Source organism: Symphalangus syndactylus, chromosome 1 (genome assembly GCF_028878055.3).
Source record: "Symphalangus syndactylus isolate Jambi chromosome 1, NHGRI_mSymSyn1-v2.1_pri, whole genome shotgun sequence".
Taxonomy (NCBI): domain Eukaryota; kingdom Metazoa; phylum Chordata; class Mammalia; order Primates; family Hylobatidae; genus Symphalangus; species Symphalangus syndactylus.
In genome coordinates this window covers 124,496,698-124,511,112 of record NC_072423.2, presented here as the reverse complement: position 1 = coordinate 124,511,112, position 14,415 = coordinate 124,496,698, and the positions used below count along the sequence as shown (strand labels likewise).

The following is a 14,415-nucleotide window of genomic DNA, read 5'->3' as shown; positions in this document are numbered from 1 at the left end:
ATGGTCTATCTAGTGTTGTCAGTGGAGTATTAAAGTCTCCCATTATTATTGTGTTGCTGTCTATCTCATTTATTAGGTCTAGTAGTAATTGTTTTATAAATGTGGGAGCTCCTGTGTTAGGTGCACATATATTTATATATATATTTATATATTTATAGGTGCATATGCACCTGCTGTTATATTTAGGATTGTGATACTTTCGTGTGGGACTAGTCCTTTTATCATTATATATATAAAATACTTATATATGTATATATATAAAATACATATGTGTGTGTGTGTGTGTGTGTGTATTTAGAATTGTGATATTTTCCTGTTGGACTAGTTCTTTTATCATTATATAATGTTCCTCTTCTTTTTTAACTGCATTTGCTTTAAAGTTTATTTTGTCTTATATAAGAATAGCTACTCTTGCTCACTTTTGGTGTCCAATTGCATGTAAAATCTTTTTCCACCCCTTTACCTTAAGTTTATGTGAGTCCTTATGTATTAGCTGAGTCTCCTGAAGACAGCAGAAACTTGGTTGGTAAATTCCAATCCATTCTCCCATTCTGTATATTTTAAGTGGAGCATTTAGGTCATTTACATTCAATGTTGGTATTGAGATGTGAGATGCTATTCTATTCATCATGCTCTTTGTTGCCTGAATACCTTTTATTCATTGTGTTTTTGTTATATAGGTCCTGTGAGATTTATGATGTAAGGAGGTTCTATTTTGGTGTATTCCAATGGTATGTTTCAGGATTGAGAGGTCCTTTCAGCAGTTCTTGCAGTGCTGGCTTGGTAGTGGCTAATTCTCAGCATTTGTTTGCCTGCAAAGACTGTATCTTTCCTTCATTTATGAAGCTTAGTTTTTCTGGATAAAAAATTATTGGCTGATAATTGTTCTGTTAAAGGAGGCTACAAATAGGACCTTAATCCCTTCTAGCTTATAAGATTTGGGCTGAGAAATCTGCTGTTAATCTGATAGGTTTTCATTTATAGGTTATCTGATGCTTTTGACTCACAGCTCTTAGGATTCTTTCCTTTGTCTTGACTTTAGATAAACTGATGACTATGTGCCTAGGCAATGATCTTTTGTGATGAATTTCCCAGATGTTCTTTGAGCTTCTTGTATTCAGATGTCTAGATCTCTAGCAAGGCCAGGGAAGTTTTCCTCGATTATTCCCTCAAATATGCTTTCTAAACTTTTAGATTTCTCTTCTTCCCCAGGAACCCCAATTACTTTTAGGTTTGGATGTCCCAAACTTCTTGGAGGCTTTGTTCATTTTTTTTTTAATTTATTTTCTTTTTCTTTGATGGATTGGGTTAATTCGAAAGCCTTGTCTTCAAGTTCTGAAATTCTTTGTGCTTGTTTGATTCTATTGCCAAGACTTTCCAGTGCATTTTGCATTTTTCTAAGTGTCCTTGATTTTCAGAAGTTGTGACTGTTTTTCATTTATGCTACCTATTTCACTGAACAATTTTGCATTCATATCCTGTATCATGTTTTTTATTTCTTTACGTTCGAGTTCATCTTTCTCTGGTGCCTCCTTGATTAGCTTAATAATTGACCTGAATTTTTTTTCTGGCAATTCAGAGATTTCATCTTGGTTTGGATTCATTACCAGTGAGCTGGTATGATCTTTTGGAGGTGTTAAAGAACCTTGTTTTGTCATATTACCAGAATTATTTTTCTGGTTCTTTCTCATTTGAATAGACTATGTCAGAGGGGAGATTTGGGATTCAAGGGCTGCTGTGAGATTCTTTTGTCCCACGGGATGCTCCCTTGATGTGGTGTTCTCCTGTTTCCCCTAGGAATGGGGCTTCCTGAAAGCCAAATAGTAGTGATCATTTTTGCTTTTCTGAGTCTAGTCACCCAGCAGAGCTACCGGGCTCCAAGCTGGTACTGGGGAGTATCTGCAAAGAGTCCTGTGATGTGATCCATCTTCAGGTCTTTCAGCTATGGATTCCAGGACCAGCTCCAGTGGAGGTAGCTGGGGGTGAAGCGGACTCTGTGAGTCCTTGGTTATGTTTCTGTTTATTACACTGGTTTTGTGTTGGTTGGCCTCCAGCCAGCAGGTGGCACATTCAAGAGCACATCAGCTTTCATCAGTTTTTCGTGTCTCAGGGAGTCTGTAGCAGTGATCCAGTTTCTTCAAAAGGTCTGTTGATTCTCTCAGCTTTCCTGGTATGCTCCTGTGGTAGTTCTTAGAGCAAAAGTTCATGATGTGAGTCTGCACAAGCTGCTGTCTCCCCAAGTGGGATCTGCAAGCTAGTCCTGCCTCCTGTCTGCCATCTTCAAAATCTCCCATTTTAAATGCTATCAAAAATGACTGCTGATGATTTCTCCCAAGAGGCTAATCTTGCCAGATTTTGAAGTTCATGAAGTATGGCCAGAATTCTTGATTTGGTGCAAAAATTTTCATGTTACCTACTTTTATGTTTAAAGTGAACTTTTACAAAGCAAGGATCAACTTAATTGCTTATCAATTAAGATATAAGGGAGGAATTTGGAAGTTGTTTATAACGGAGAGTAGAGTGCTGTATATAGACCTGTTGTATTAGTCCATTTTCATGATGCTGATACAGACATACCCGAAACTGGGAACAAAAAGAGGTTTAATTGCACTTACAGTTCCACATGGCTGGGGAGGCCTCAGAATCATGGCAGGAGGCAAAAGGCACTTCTTACATGGTAGCAGCAAGAGAGAATGAGGAGGAAGAAAAAGCAGAAACCCCTGATAAACCTATCAGTTCTCATGAGACTTATTCACTATCACAAGAATAGCAAGGGAAAGACCAGCCCCCATGTTTCAATTACCTCCAACTTGGTCCCTCCCACAACACATGGGAATTCTGGGAGATACAATTCAAGTGAGATTTGGATGTGAGCACAGCCAAACCATATCATTCCACCCCTAACCCCTCCCAAATCTCATGTCCTTACATTTCAAAACCAATCATGCCTTCCCAACAGTCCCCAAAAGTCTTCACTCATTTCAGCATTAACCCAAAAGTCCACAGTTCAGTCTCATCTGAGACAAGGCAAGTCCCTTCCACCTATGAGCCTGTAAAATCAAAAGCAAGCTAGTTACTTCCTATTATGGGGGTACAGGTATTAGGTAAATATAGCTGTTCCAGATGGGAGAAATTGGCCAAAACAAAGGAGTTAAGGGCCCATGCAAGTCCACAATTCAGTGGGGCTGTCAAATTTTAAAGCTCCAAAATTATCTCCTTTGACTCCAAGTCTCGTATCTAGGCCATGCTGATGCAAGAGGTGGGTTCCCATGGTCTTGGGCAGCTCTACCTCTGTGGGTGTGCAGAGTACAGCCTCCCTCCCAGCTGCTTTCATAGGCTGGCATTCAGTGTCTGCTGCTTGTCCAGGCACATGGTGCAAGCTGTCAGTGGATCTACCATTCTGGGGTCTGGAGGATGGTGGCCCTCTTCTCACAGCTCCACTAGGCAATGCCCCAGTAGGGACTCTGTGTGGGACTCTGTGTGGGGGCTCCCACCCCACATTTCCCTTCTGCATTGCCCTGGCCAAGGTTCTCCATAAGGGCCCCGCCCCTGCAGCAAACTTTTGCCTGCACATCCAGGCGTTTCCCTACATCTTCTGAAATCCAGGCGGAGGTTCCCAAACCTCAGTTCTTGACTTCTGTGCACCCACAGGCTCAACACTACATAGAAGCTGCCACAGCTTGGGGCTTCCACCCTCTGAAGCCACAGCCCAAGCTCTACATTGGCCCCTTTCAGCCATGGCTGGAGTGACTGGGACACAGGGCACCAAGTCCCTAGTGTGGGGGCCCTAGGCCTCGTCCACAAAACCACTTCTTCTTCCTGTGCCTCCAGGCCTGTGATGGGAGGGGCTGCCATGAAGACCTCTGATATGCCCTGGAGACATTTTCCCCATGGTCTTGGGGATTAACATTGGGCTCCTTGCTACTTAAGCAAATTTCAGCAGCCAGCTTGAATTTCTCCCCAGAAAATGGGTTTTTCTTTTCTATAGCATAGTGGGGCTGCACATTTTCTGAACTTTGATGCTGTTTCCCTTTTAAAACTGAATGCTTTTAGCAGCACCCAAGTCACCTCTTGAATGCTTTGCTGCTTAGAAACTTCTTCCACCAGATACCCTAAATCATTTTTCTCAAGCTCAAAGTTCTACAGATCTCTATGGCAGGGGCAAAATGCCACCCAGTCTCTTTGCTAAAACATAACAAAAGTCACCTTTGCTCCAGTTCCCAACAAGTTCCTCATGTCCACCTGAGACCGTCTCAGCCTGGATCTTATTATCCATATCGCTATCAGCATTTTGGGCAAAGCCATTCAACAAGTCTTTAGGAAGTTATAAACTTTCCCACCTTTTCTTGTCTTCTTCTGAGCCCTCCAAACTGTTCCACCCTCTGCCTATTATGCAGTTTCAAAGTCACTTCCACATTTTCAGGTATCTTTTCAGCAATGCCCCACTCTACTGGTACCAATTTACTGTATTAGTCTGTTTTCATGCTGCTGATAAAGACATACCTGAAACTGGAAACAAAAAGAGGTTTAATTGGACTTACAGTTCCACATGGCTGGAGAAGCCTCAGAATCATGGCGGGAGGCAAAAGGCACTTCTTACATGGCAGTGGCAAGAGAAAATGAGGAGGAAGCAAAAGCAGAAACCCCTGATAAACCCATCAGATCTCGTGAGACTTATTCACTATTACAAGAATAGCACAGGAAAGACCGGCCGTGTGATTCAATTACCTCCCCCTGGGTACCTCCCACAACACATGGGAATTCTGGGAGATACAATTCAAGTTGAGATTTGGGTGGGGGCACAGCCAAACCATGTAGCCTGTGCTTTATCTGAGGTCATGCCTGATCACAAGTGACATACCTGAGTTAGCTATGTGCAGTTCAGCCTAAAGAATCTGGAAATCGTGACCTCAGGAAAATCACTATGGGGAATTGCAGATGATACACCCTCTAGCCATCACACCACTTACTTTTACATGGAGATGTATGTTTTCCAAAGACAGGGTCCCTTAATTTTCCCATTTTGTGCTCATGACAGCCTTTCTCAGATGCGCAGACTGAGGCTCAGAGATCAAGTGCCTGGTTCAAAGTCTCAGAGCTGAATACTGTTACCTAAGTTTTTTGATGCCTTAAGCATGACTTTTATCACTCTGCCATGGTGTCTTTATAAACTATATATGTATGTATATACACATACATATTCATATATGAACACCCAAATATAATATAATTTATACATAGAGGTTTTTAAAAGTTGTAAAACTGCTATCCTACTTTTTTTACTTCTGTATTCCTACATTTGAACTTCGCCACCCTGGCTTCACTCTTCAAAGCTTTTAAAAGAATCAACAAAGCTGAGAACGTTGTTTTTATTAAATAAGGACTATTCATCAATATCATTCTAAAAAGCAAAAATAAGCCCCTGAATAGGTAGGTCTGTGACAAAACTAGAAATAGCAGCATACACTTACATTAGCATCTGCACCTTTAACTTCTAATGTGTTAGTGATAGTGTATGTAATCACCAGCTTGGAGGCCTTGGCAATAATGTGTGCATGCTACATATTTTCAAAGGCCTACACTGGGCTGTAGTATATATACTGGGCTGTAGACCCTTATAGGAATCTGTTATGGGTACCCACATCTCTGCAGCAGCTGGCCACCCTGAAAATTCCTGTTCACATTTGTCAACTATGAGAGCCTATATGTAACCCACCACAAATGTGATGAGAATCACATTTCTCTTCCAAAGAGACAAATGTCCCTTCCAAAGAGGGTATTGGGCCAGGATAGTTGCAGCCCCAGAATCTTCTAAGGTAAACTTTTGGCACCTGCAAACTCTTGCTACTTCTCTCTCAACCTCATCCTCATTGACCATGGTTACATATACATATTTTAATTTTATCATTATCATAGACAGTATTGAGAGACCCACAGATGCCCTTTCACTTTCAGTGGAAGAAATCTAGACCAGAACAGAGTAGAGATCTGTCAGCGTGCAGATGGCTGGCAGAGGCAATGAGGAGCAGGGAAGTGAGCGGGGCTTCAGAGTTGTGTAGACCCGGACCCTAGTCCTGTTCCTGTCCTCACTAGCTGCATATTGTTGGGCCTTCATACACAACCTATAAAAATAAAGCAATGGAAATGCCACACAGACTGCTGAGATCATAAGAGGAGAGAAAAGTTTCAATATGAGCTCCACAGCCAGTGAATTATGTACCCATCCCCACTCAACATTTATTCATTCTTTCCAATGAAGTTATCTATTATCCCTACTTCCCCGTTATAATAATATTTTTAATATAAAAGGTAATGTTCTTTTATTAATAAAGCAAGGAAGCATCCAGGAAATTGCCTAATGGTGCATAAGAGTTCAATCATTTTTAATCCCTTCCTACCTTTTTTCCTTCCTATTCAAATGTAAGAATACAGAAGTAAAAAAGTAGAATCAGGATGAAAATTCAAGTTTCTGACTTCTCATACAATGGCTTTTCTCGTGTGTGTGTGTGTGTGTGTGTGTGTGTTTGTATATTCACCGACAAACTCTTCCAAACTTAGTTTGATTTTTTCCTCAATTCATCTTTTTTCTTTCAAATTACCCTTTGTCTATATGAGAAGGGGAAAAATCATGCTCAGTGGCTCCATTTGGTTTAGCTAGCTTTATGTGATTTCAGAATCTTAGAAATTATCTCCACATCATTACTTCACATCAAAGAGAAGTAGCATGTGAAAGTAATGAAAATACATCACACGTTATTTTTTTTTTATTTCTGCTATGGAGCATTGACTTCTTCAAATCATCGTGATTTCTTAGATTTTGAAGCCACAGGTTTCAATAATGGCACTAAGGATGTATAATTTATACATTCCTTTGATTGTGGAACTCAATATTCCACACATGTGATCATTCAGGCCATTATTTATGTGTTTAGTCAGTTGTCTTTGCATTGAATCACTACATGAAACTATGGCTAAATTGTTATGCTTCCACACTTCTATTATTACATGTGTTTAGGTATGTGATTGCAGGCATTTCTGGGTTATATATATGAGGTAAAAGCAGTAATAGAAATCTGAAGCATCTGTCAGTATAACTAAGCATTCACAGAGGCTGTCGTGGGTCACCCGGGGAGGCATGGTGAAAACTCATTCTATAAGGAGGAGGCAGAGGCCAACGCAAGCTATTAACAGGGAGAAGTCCACAAGCAAAATTAAAAAGGTCGAGAGGCACAGCTAACTTAGTTCTTGTCCAGATAGATTTCAACATCTACTTTGAGGAGAGTAGGAGGATATGAAGAGCCAGTAGCAGAGACAGAGAGAGTGACTCCCAGAATCAGCTTTCAGCCAGCCTCCTAGGTCAGGCAGGAGTCTGATGGAACAGTATCTGGCCTGCGTTACAGGGTGACCTGGGAGGTTGGAGAGTTCTAGATGCAGTCACATTAGAACATTGGAATAAAAAGCAAGGCTAGCCAGCTGGAAGCCCATACATAAAGATCTGTAGGCAGACTTGAACCTGGTGGTCATGCAGGCCTCCAGGAGTCAGGGGCCACATAAAGAAGTCCAATTCTTTCCATAGAATTAAAGGGGCGAAGCCCCAGTGTTCCCTCGGCCTGGACCTTTGTCCTGCCCAGGCCTGGGTAGGCTAATCTTTCCTGATGGACAGTGATGCACTTTGTACCAAGCACTTCACTGACCACAGGGACCCAGAGGTAAAGAAACCACCATTTCATGTCAAGTCCCACATAATAGAAGAGGGGATATCCTGTTGTAATAGGTGCTCTGAGAACGATGAGGGTACAGAGGAGATTGGGGGGTTCCCTGTGGAGGGAAGGAGGATGTGTGTGCAGGGGGCTTTGGAAAGTACTTAGAGGTGGTTCATAGAAAGTCAGACTGTTTACCAGTCAAACAAGAAAGGCAGGGAAGGCGGCATGAGCAGCCCTCAAGAGGCGTGACCCAGCCACCATTACCAGGAACCATAAATGACCTGATAAAGCAAAGGAGGAACCCAAGGTGTCATGTTGAAAATGAAGCAAGGGAAGTAGGGAGGGGTTGCATGGTGGAGAGCTGCTTCAGTGATCTCCATGTGTTTCTGTTTCTTCCTTGTGTTAGTGTATATTCAAGGACAAACTGCTGATGAATAGAGCTAGCTGCATTATTAGGCCTGTTTTTATTGTCTAGCACCAGTTTTGTTATAGCCTTTAGTTTAAAAGTACTGACTCTGTCATCATTATTACTGTTTGCATCATCCTTAGCCCTTAAATTCCTCTTGTGTGCCTTGGCACTAAAAATTATCCATTGCTTTTGCTCTCCTCTCTCCAGCTTTAAGACCCATCTGTGACATGATCATTTGACCTTCTCTGGGCTCTGCGCAACTCTTGATGCAGGCATCCCTCACAGCCTCCTCTCCCAGCCATGCCCCTATACTGGTGGATGTTGAGAGGAGTCCAATAGCTAAACCTGGAAAAGCAGATGCCTAGAAAGTCTTTGGACTATCTTGCCTGTATTTACCTTAGAATCACTTATAGATATTTTATATAATCTAAGCAATATTTATGGACATTTCTATATATGTAGTTACAGATTTTTAAAATTTTTTTTCTTAAATCATAGTAAAGAGTCTTTTTGTCTAATTTATACTAATTTCATCAAATAAATTATAGGAGTAATTCTATACTTGTGTAATCTGGAAGCAGACTAATTATTAACAAGAATTATAACTGTTGTTCATTGTTGATTTAAGTACTGTACTGATTACATTTCTTTTCTTATACAAGTTTATGTTTACTCATTCTCCAAATTATTTCTGTAGTTGAGTAGTCTCAATTGTAAATCACCATTTTATCCTGTTTTATCTTTAACTCTGACATTATATGAAATTGGATTGAGGACTAAGCAATGCCTCAGTGACAAAATCTTATCAAAATGAGTCCAGCCAATTATTTTACAGATATATGTAATTAATTTCATTTAAAAAAAAAGTGGATGCATGCTCTTTAGTGTAGTAGGTTCAGCCACCAGCATTGAGAAAAGCTTTTCAATATTTTCTTCCAACATTTATGTACAGATGTCTTTGTGCTCCAATATTTGGCTCTCTGAAGACAGCTCACTTAAGCATAGTGGTAAATGATACCACGCTCATAAAACAGCCCACTGTCTACCTCCTAATCAGTGTTGTATTGGCTTGCATTGATCCATTCCAAACTCCATTTGAACATCATGACTAACATTTTTAATAATTTTCAGCTGTAACTCATAAAACTGTCTTAATTTAGCCCAGAACTTCAAATGTCCAGGGAAGAACTGATGACTCATGTGATGAGCCAGCCCCATGTTTTCCCAACGTCTCCATATCCCAAGAGCCACATCATTCCGAGGGATGACTTGACCATGTTTCCAGAGACTTCATTTTTTTAATCTGCTTTTTGTTACAGTAGTTCATGAAAATAGTTTAAAGGCAGATGGTACTGAAAGTTCTACAACAGAAACTGTCTCATCCCCGATTCGTGTCTGAAAGGCAACCACTTTTGTCCTCTTTCATTGTTTCTTCTGTCACTTATTTCAGCATTTCTAAATGCTATGCTTCTGCTGCTGTTTATTGACTTTGTTGGGCTCCTGCTATAGAAGATGAGGGTTCAGCTCTCACATCTCCAGCAACACCCTTTGTTTCTTTCTTCCTTGCTGTCACCTTCCACAAAGAGTCATATCACAATCTTTGCTTCCTTACTTCCATCTTCCCAAGTAGTTTTATCACAATTTTGTGATACATGGCCAATTTATGCCCTATTGTGACTATTGTTAACTTCTGATTCAAGTATTGTACATTTCTTACAATCTTATGCAGATTTTATTTTTCCCCAAATTAAAAATTACCTTTTTTACTTCCTAAACATTTCATGTATCTATAATTATTTTTTTCAAATGCCTTCACAGATTTGTCAAATGCCATATCTATTGTAGTATCAAAACCTCAAAGGTATCAATAAACTTTTATTTATTTATTTATTCATTTTATTGAGACAAAATCTCACTCTGTCACCTAGGCAGGAGTGCAGTGGCACAGTCTCGGCTCACTGCAGCCTCTGTCTCCTGGGTTCAAGCGATTCTCATGCTTCAGTCTCCCGAGTAACTGGGACTACAGGGCACATGTAACCATGCCCGGCTAATTTTTGAATTTTTAGTAAAGATGGGTATTTTGGCCAGGCTGGTTTCAAACTTCTGACCTCAAGTGATCTGCCCACCTCAGCTTCCCAAAGTGCTGGGATTACAGGCACGAACCACCACACCCGGCTAGTTTTTGAATTTGTAGTAGAGACGGAGTTTCACCATGTTGCCCAGGCTAGTCTCGAACTCCTGGCCTCAAATTCCTGGCCTCCCCCCATCTTGGCCTCCCAAAGTGCTGGGATTATACACATGAACCACTGCATCTGGCTATCAATAAACTTTTAAGTGCTATTTTTTTCCAAGTCTGCTGCCTTACTTCTTCTTGACGCTCCAGTGTACAGGTACTGCAGAGTTATCATAGTGGGATACCGCTTACCTCTCCTCAGTGTCAGCTGTCAGTTCTTCTGTTATGTACTGGATCTGATATTTTCCTCTTTCTTGATTTAGTCCCTCATTTTTCTGAGTCATATTCTCTAGAAGTTTTCTAAGAAAACGTGTGTGTAAAGTAAATATTCTGAACCCCTGAAGATTGGAAAATATCTTTATTCTACCTTCATACATGTTAATAATTTGGCTGGGTATAAAACTCTGGGTTGCAAATCTTTTTTTCTCAGAAAATTTTAACAGCTTTTGAAATTTCATCTTCTTCTAGTTTCCAAGTTGTTACTGAGAAATTCAATCTTCCTATCATCTACTAAGTTGCTTACCATATCTCCACTTGCCTTTTATCTTCCAAATATATGTTAAACTCTCATCTACTCTTGCTGTTTCTCCCAATAACCTTGTTCTTCGGAGTATATGCTTTGTTTTTAAATTCCTGGACTGTAATTTTAGTAGGGTGTTGGTAGGACTAAGTGGGAAATTTATATGAACAGTCCACCATTGTTTATCCAAAGTTCAGTGGCATCTTTGTTTCCAGGTATTTAAACCCATGCAATCCTTTTGCATACATTATGATACTATTCTATTAGCAACTCTGAGAGTAGGTAGTACTAGTCCCATTTAATGATTTAGCTGAGGTTCCAGAAATGCTAGTAGTTTTCTTAAATTTAAAGAGCCAGTCTGAGACAGATTCAAATTTAAAACTATGTTTTTCCTACTCTACTCAGGCGTAAGGGTCACTTGCAGCAACGACTTTGTGATGGGGGTCACTAGCGATAAAACAAGTCAGACCATGGCTTCTCCATATCTTGCTACAATAAACTAATGCCACTGCTGTGATGTGAATTATTCCTTTGAACTATTCTCTGAGCTGCAGAATGCAAGCTTCCTCTTCAATCATTCTTGTTATTCCAGAGTGGACATTGGAACATCAGAAACCAAATAATTGCTGGTGGTCTGGTTCATACAAAACAGTATACTACATGTATAAGAACAGACAAGGAAAACTGGAATAATGGTGTTTGGGTCTGAATAAAATATATATATTTTAATATATAATGATGCTATTTCAGAGTCCAGCACACAATTAAATAACTTCCTCTTTGAAGCTTTTACTTAAATTCCCACATAGAGCACAAATAGCATTCTCTAATTTGAAAACGAAAAGTAAGTAATTGCTTTCAAAGTCCAGTCTTTTAAAAGCATAGCAGTCTTTCAGCTAAATAGTTATTCTCAAAAAGGAAAAGGGACTTTATCCTTATCCTTGTATTTATAAACAAGCATACATGCCCAATAATTTATAGTGTGTTTATGTGTCACTTCAACTTTCTGTGAAGTGATTATGACAGCAGACACACATCATGTTAAATGACGCCATCCTGAGGAAAGTTTTCAGGTAACATACCTCCTGAAGGGTTTCTAACTCTTTTCTCATTCAGGGGTTTGCCTGTTGCTTTTCCAGGTTGCATGCCAGGTTCTTACCCACCCTTATTTTATCATCCAGTTAGCCCCAACGTCATCTTCATGTAGGTTAAACAACCCAAATAAACGGAGGAAATATTTAGGACAAGCAATGAAAGAGTGAAACTAGGCAAGACCTTCTCCAACCTGGGGCAAATCTTCTACCACTTGGACCCTTAGGCATCTCATCTTTGAAATGAAATAATACAAATAGATCTTCAAGTTCCCCCTTTCAGCTCTTGAATACTATTTATGCATCGTTGATTAATCAACTTCCACGAATTATCTCAAACCAGCCACCATTGCTTCAGTTCATGAGTGACTATGAAAAAATGTGTTTATCAGGCATCATGCTCAAGAGCTGGGAATATCGAGGCAAATTAACAGACACAGTCCTTAGCCTCATTGAGTTCATGGTCCAGAGGGAAAGGCAGACTAAAACAAACTTTCAAATAAATAATAATTGTGATAAATGATGTGAAAGATAACCACAGAGTGTTGGGAGAAAAAGTAAGAGGAAAAGGATAATTTAGACAGGGGTGGGAAATGTTTTCAAGAAAGCTTCATTGAAATGCCAAGAGATCCACAGACTGAGGGGTTGCTAGCCAACTGAAGAGTGGCGGAAACAGCATTCCAAGCATATGAAGCAGCATGTGTAGAGAGCTGAGGAATTAAAGAGCTGGAGTATTCAAGGAACTATAAGAAGACCACATGGCTAAAGCGTGGTGAACAAGAGGGATTGACCTGAGATTAAGTTAAAGGTGGGCTCCTAAAGCATGCAGAGCCTCACCAGTATGATGAGCACCTTATAACACATCAGAAAGGCAGAGAGAACCTGCTGAAAGATGTTTAAGCAAGACATAGAGATTATTTGATTACATTTTTAAAACATTACCCCACCACTGCACACACATTGAATTGGAGGAGGACAAAAAGAGATGAAGCAGTGAGACTGGCTAGATGGTGAGGCAATTGTGGAGAAGAGGGTGGATTTTGTAATCTTAGGACATCCTCACTTTGGGTCTGTGGACAGCTGTGCTGTACAGTGGGGTATCTTGACTTCATGTCTCATACTACATGGACATATTCATTCCTGTATCTCCCCTCTAAAGAGACTTACTTTGTTGAAATCCTGTTGTCTCTCCAGGTTGTCATCTTGGATAGCATTCTACATAATCCATATCTGATCCATGAGAATCACATACTTGTTGGACTCACCAACCCTTTTCCTAACAAGCTTTTGGAGTGCAGGCCTTGTTCACACAGCTGTCTCCTCAGTAGGCTGACAGGACCCCTGGCCACCCACGTCTCTTATTTTTAGGTTTTTCCAAGAATGGGTATGGCCACAGTCTTATGTTCCACAGACTCACATAGGTCAAGCTGTTAAAATAGTCTCCTTGAGACTCTCTCAGGACTGAGGAGACAACAGAGCACACCCCATCCTTCTCATCGTGGTAAAGGAGGAGGGATAAGACTGATAGTGCCTCAACAAAGAAATACTCTCTCCACTACCTCATCTTTCTTCCTCTTTTCTAATACATGAGATGCTTGGTCATCTAAGAGTGGGAAAAATCCATTTTGGCACCTTTCTGAGACCTGCCTGGGAGCCTACCATCTTACTTTGGGATATCAGAGCAGACGGCATTCTCTTGTCTTAGACTAGATGAAGGCAGAACACACCCATTTTAATATCCTGTCTTAATCTTTATCCAGCCACTTTCTGAAATAATGAACACCGGTGTGCAGCACCTGCCATCTTCCTGAAGCCTCCACACCCTGCCCTCTTATTGGGCCTCCCAGTTCCTCTCCAGTGCTCCTGCCTTGGGCCTTTGTGCACACAGATACCAGGATGGCTCTCTGCCTTTTCTTCTCAGCCTTCTTTCTTCTCACTCCATGATAGCACCCTGTCCCAAGAAGCTAAGTGACTCACTGCAGCCACAATTTCATTATCATTCGCATCTTCTTCCTCTAGAAGACTGTCAGCCCCACTCTCACACAGACCTGCCCTTCCCCCTTAATCAGTCATTTTCCTGAGAATTTGTCCAACAGTTCAGATCCTGTGATAGAAATACAGAAGAAAATACATGAAATTTCAGGACTTGCACTACTCAGTAAGACACAGAAAAGTAGAATTGAGTAACCTACATGAAAAGCAAAGAAAATGGAATTTACTAGCTTGACTTGACAGAACAAAGGGCATGGAGCAGGCTTAGAGTTGCTGGAGTAGTGAATAGGAAAGATGGAGATAAACCAGAGTGTATACCTTAGGTAGAAAATGTAGGAGAAAGCAAAAGAATCTACCATATATGTATTTTTTCTATTTTGAAAGCTTCATGAAAAAGTTGTAGGAAAGAATTACCTGGGGAACCTCATTTTCTGTGATTTTAGACTAATCAGCAGGAAACGGCAGGT

General features: G+C 40.5%; 2 protein-coding genes across 10 annotated transcripts in view; one reads left to right on the top strand and one right to left on the bottom strand.

Annotated features, from left to right (window-relative positions):
• The window catches only part of LOC129489162 (neuroblastoma breakpoint family member 6-like), a 200,418-nt gene that overhangs the window by 23,649 nt on the left and 162,354 nt on the right, over positions 1-14,415 (bottom strand).
• STAC (SH3 and cysteine rich domain) overlaps positions 1-14,415 on the top strand; it is a 179,904-nt gene that overhangs the window by 100,257 nt on the left and 65,232 nt on the right. The gene's annotated exons all lie outside the window — the stretch shown is intronic.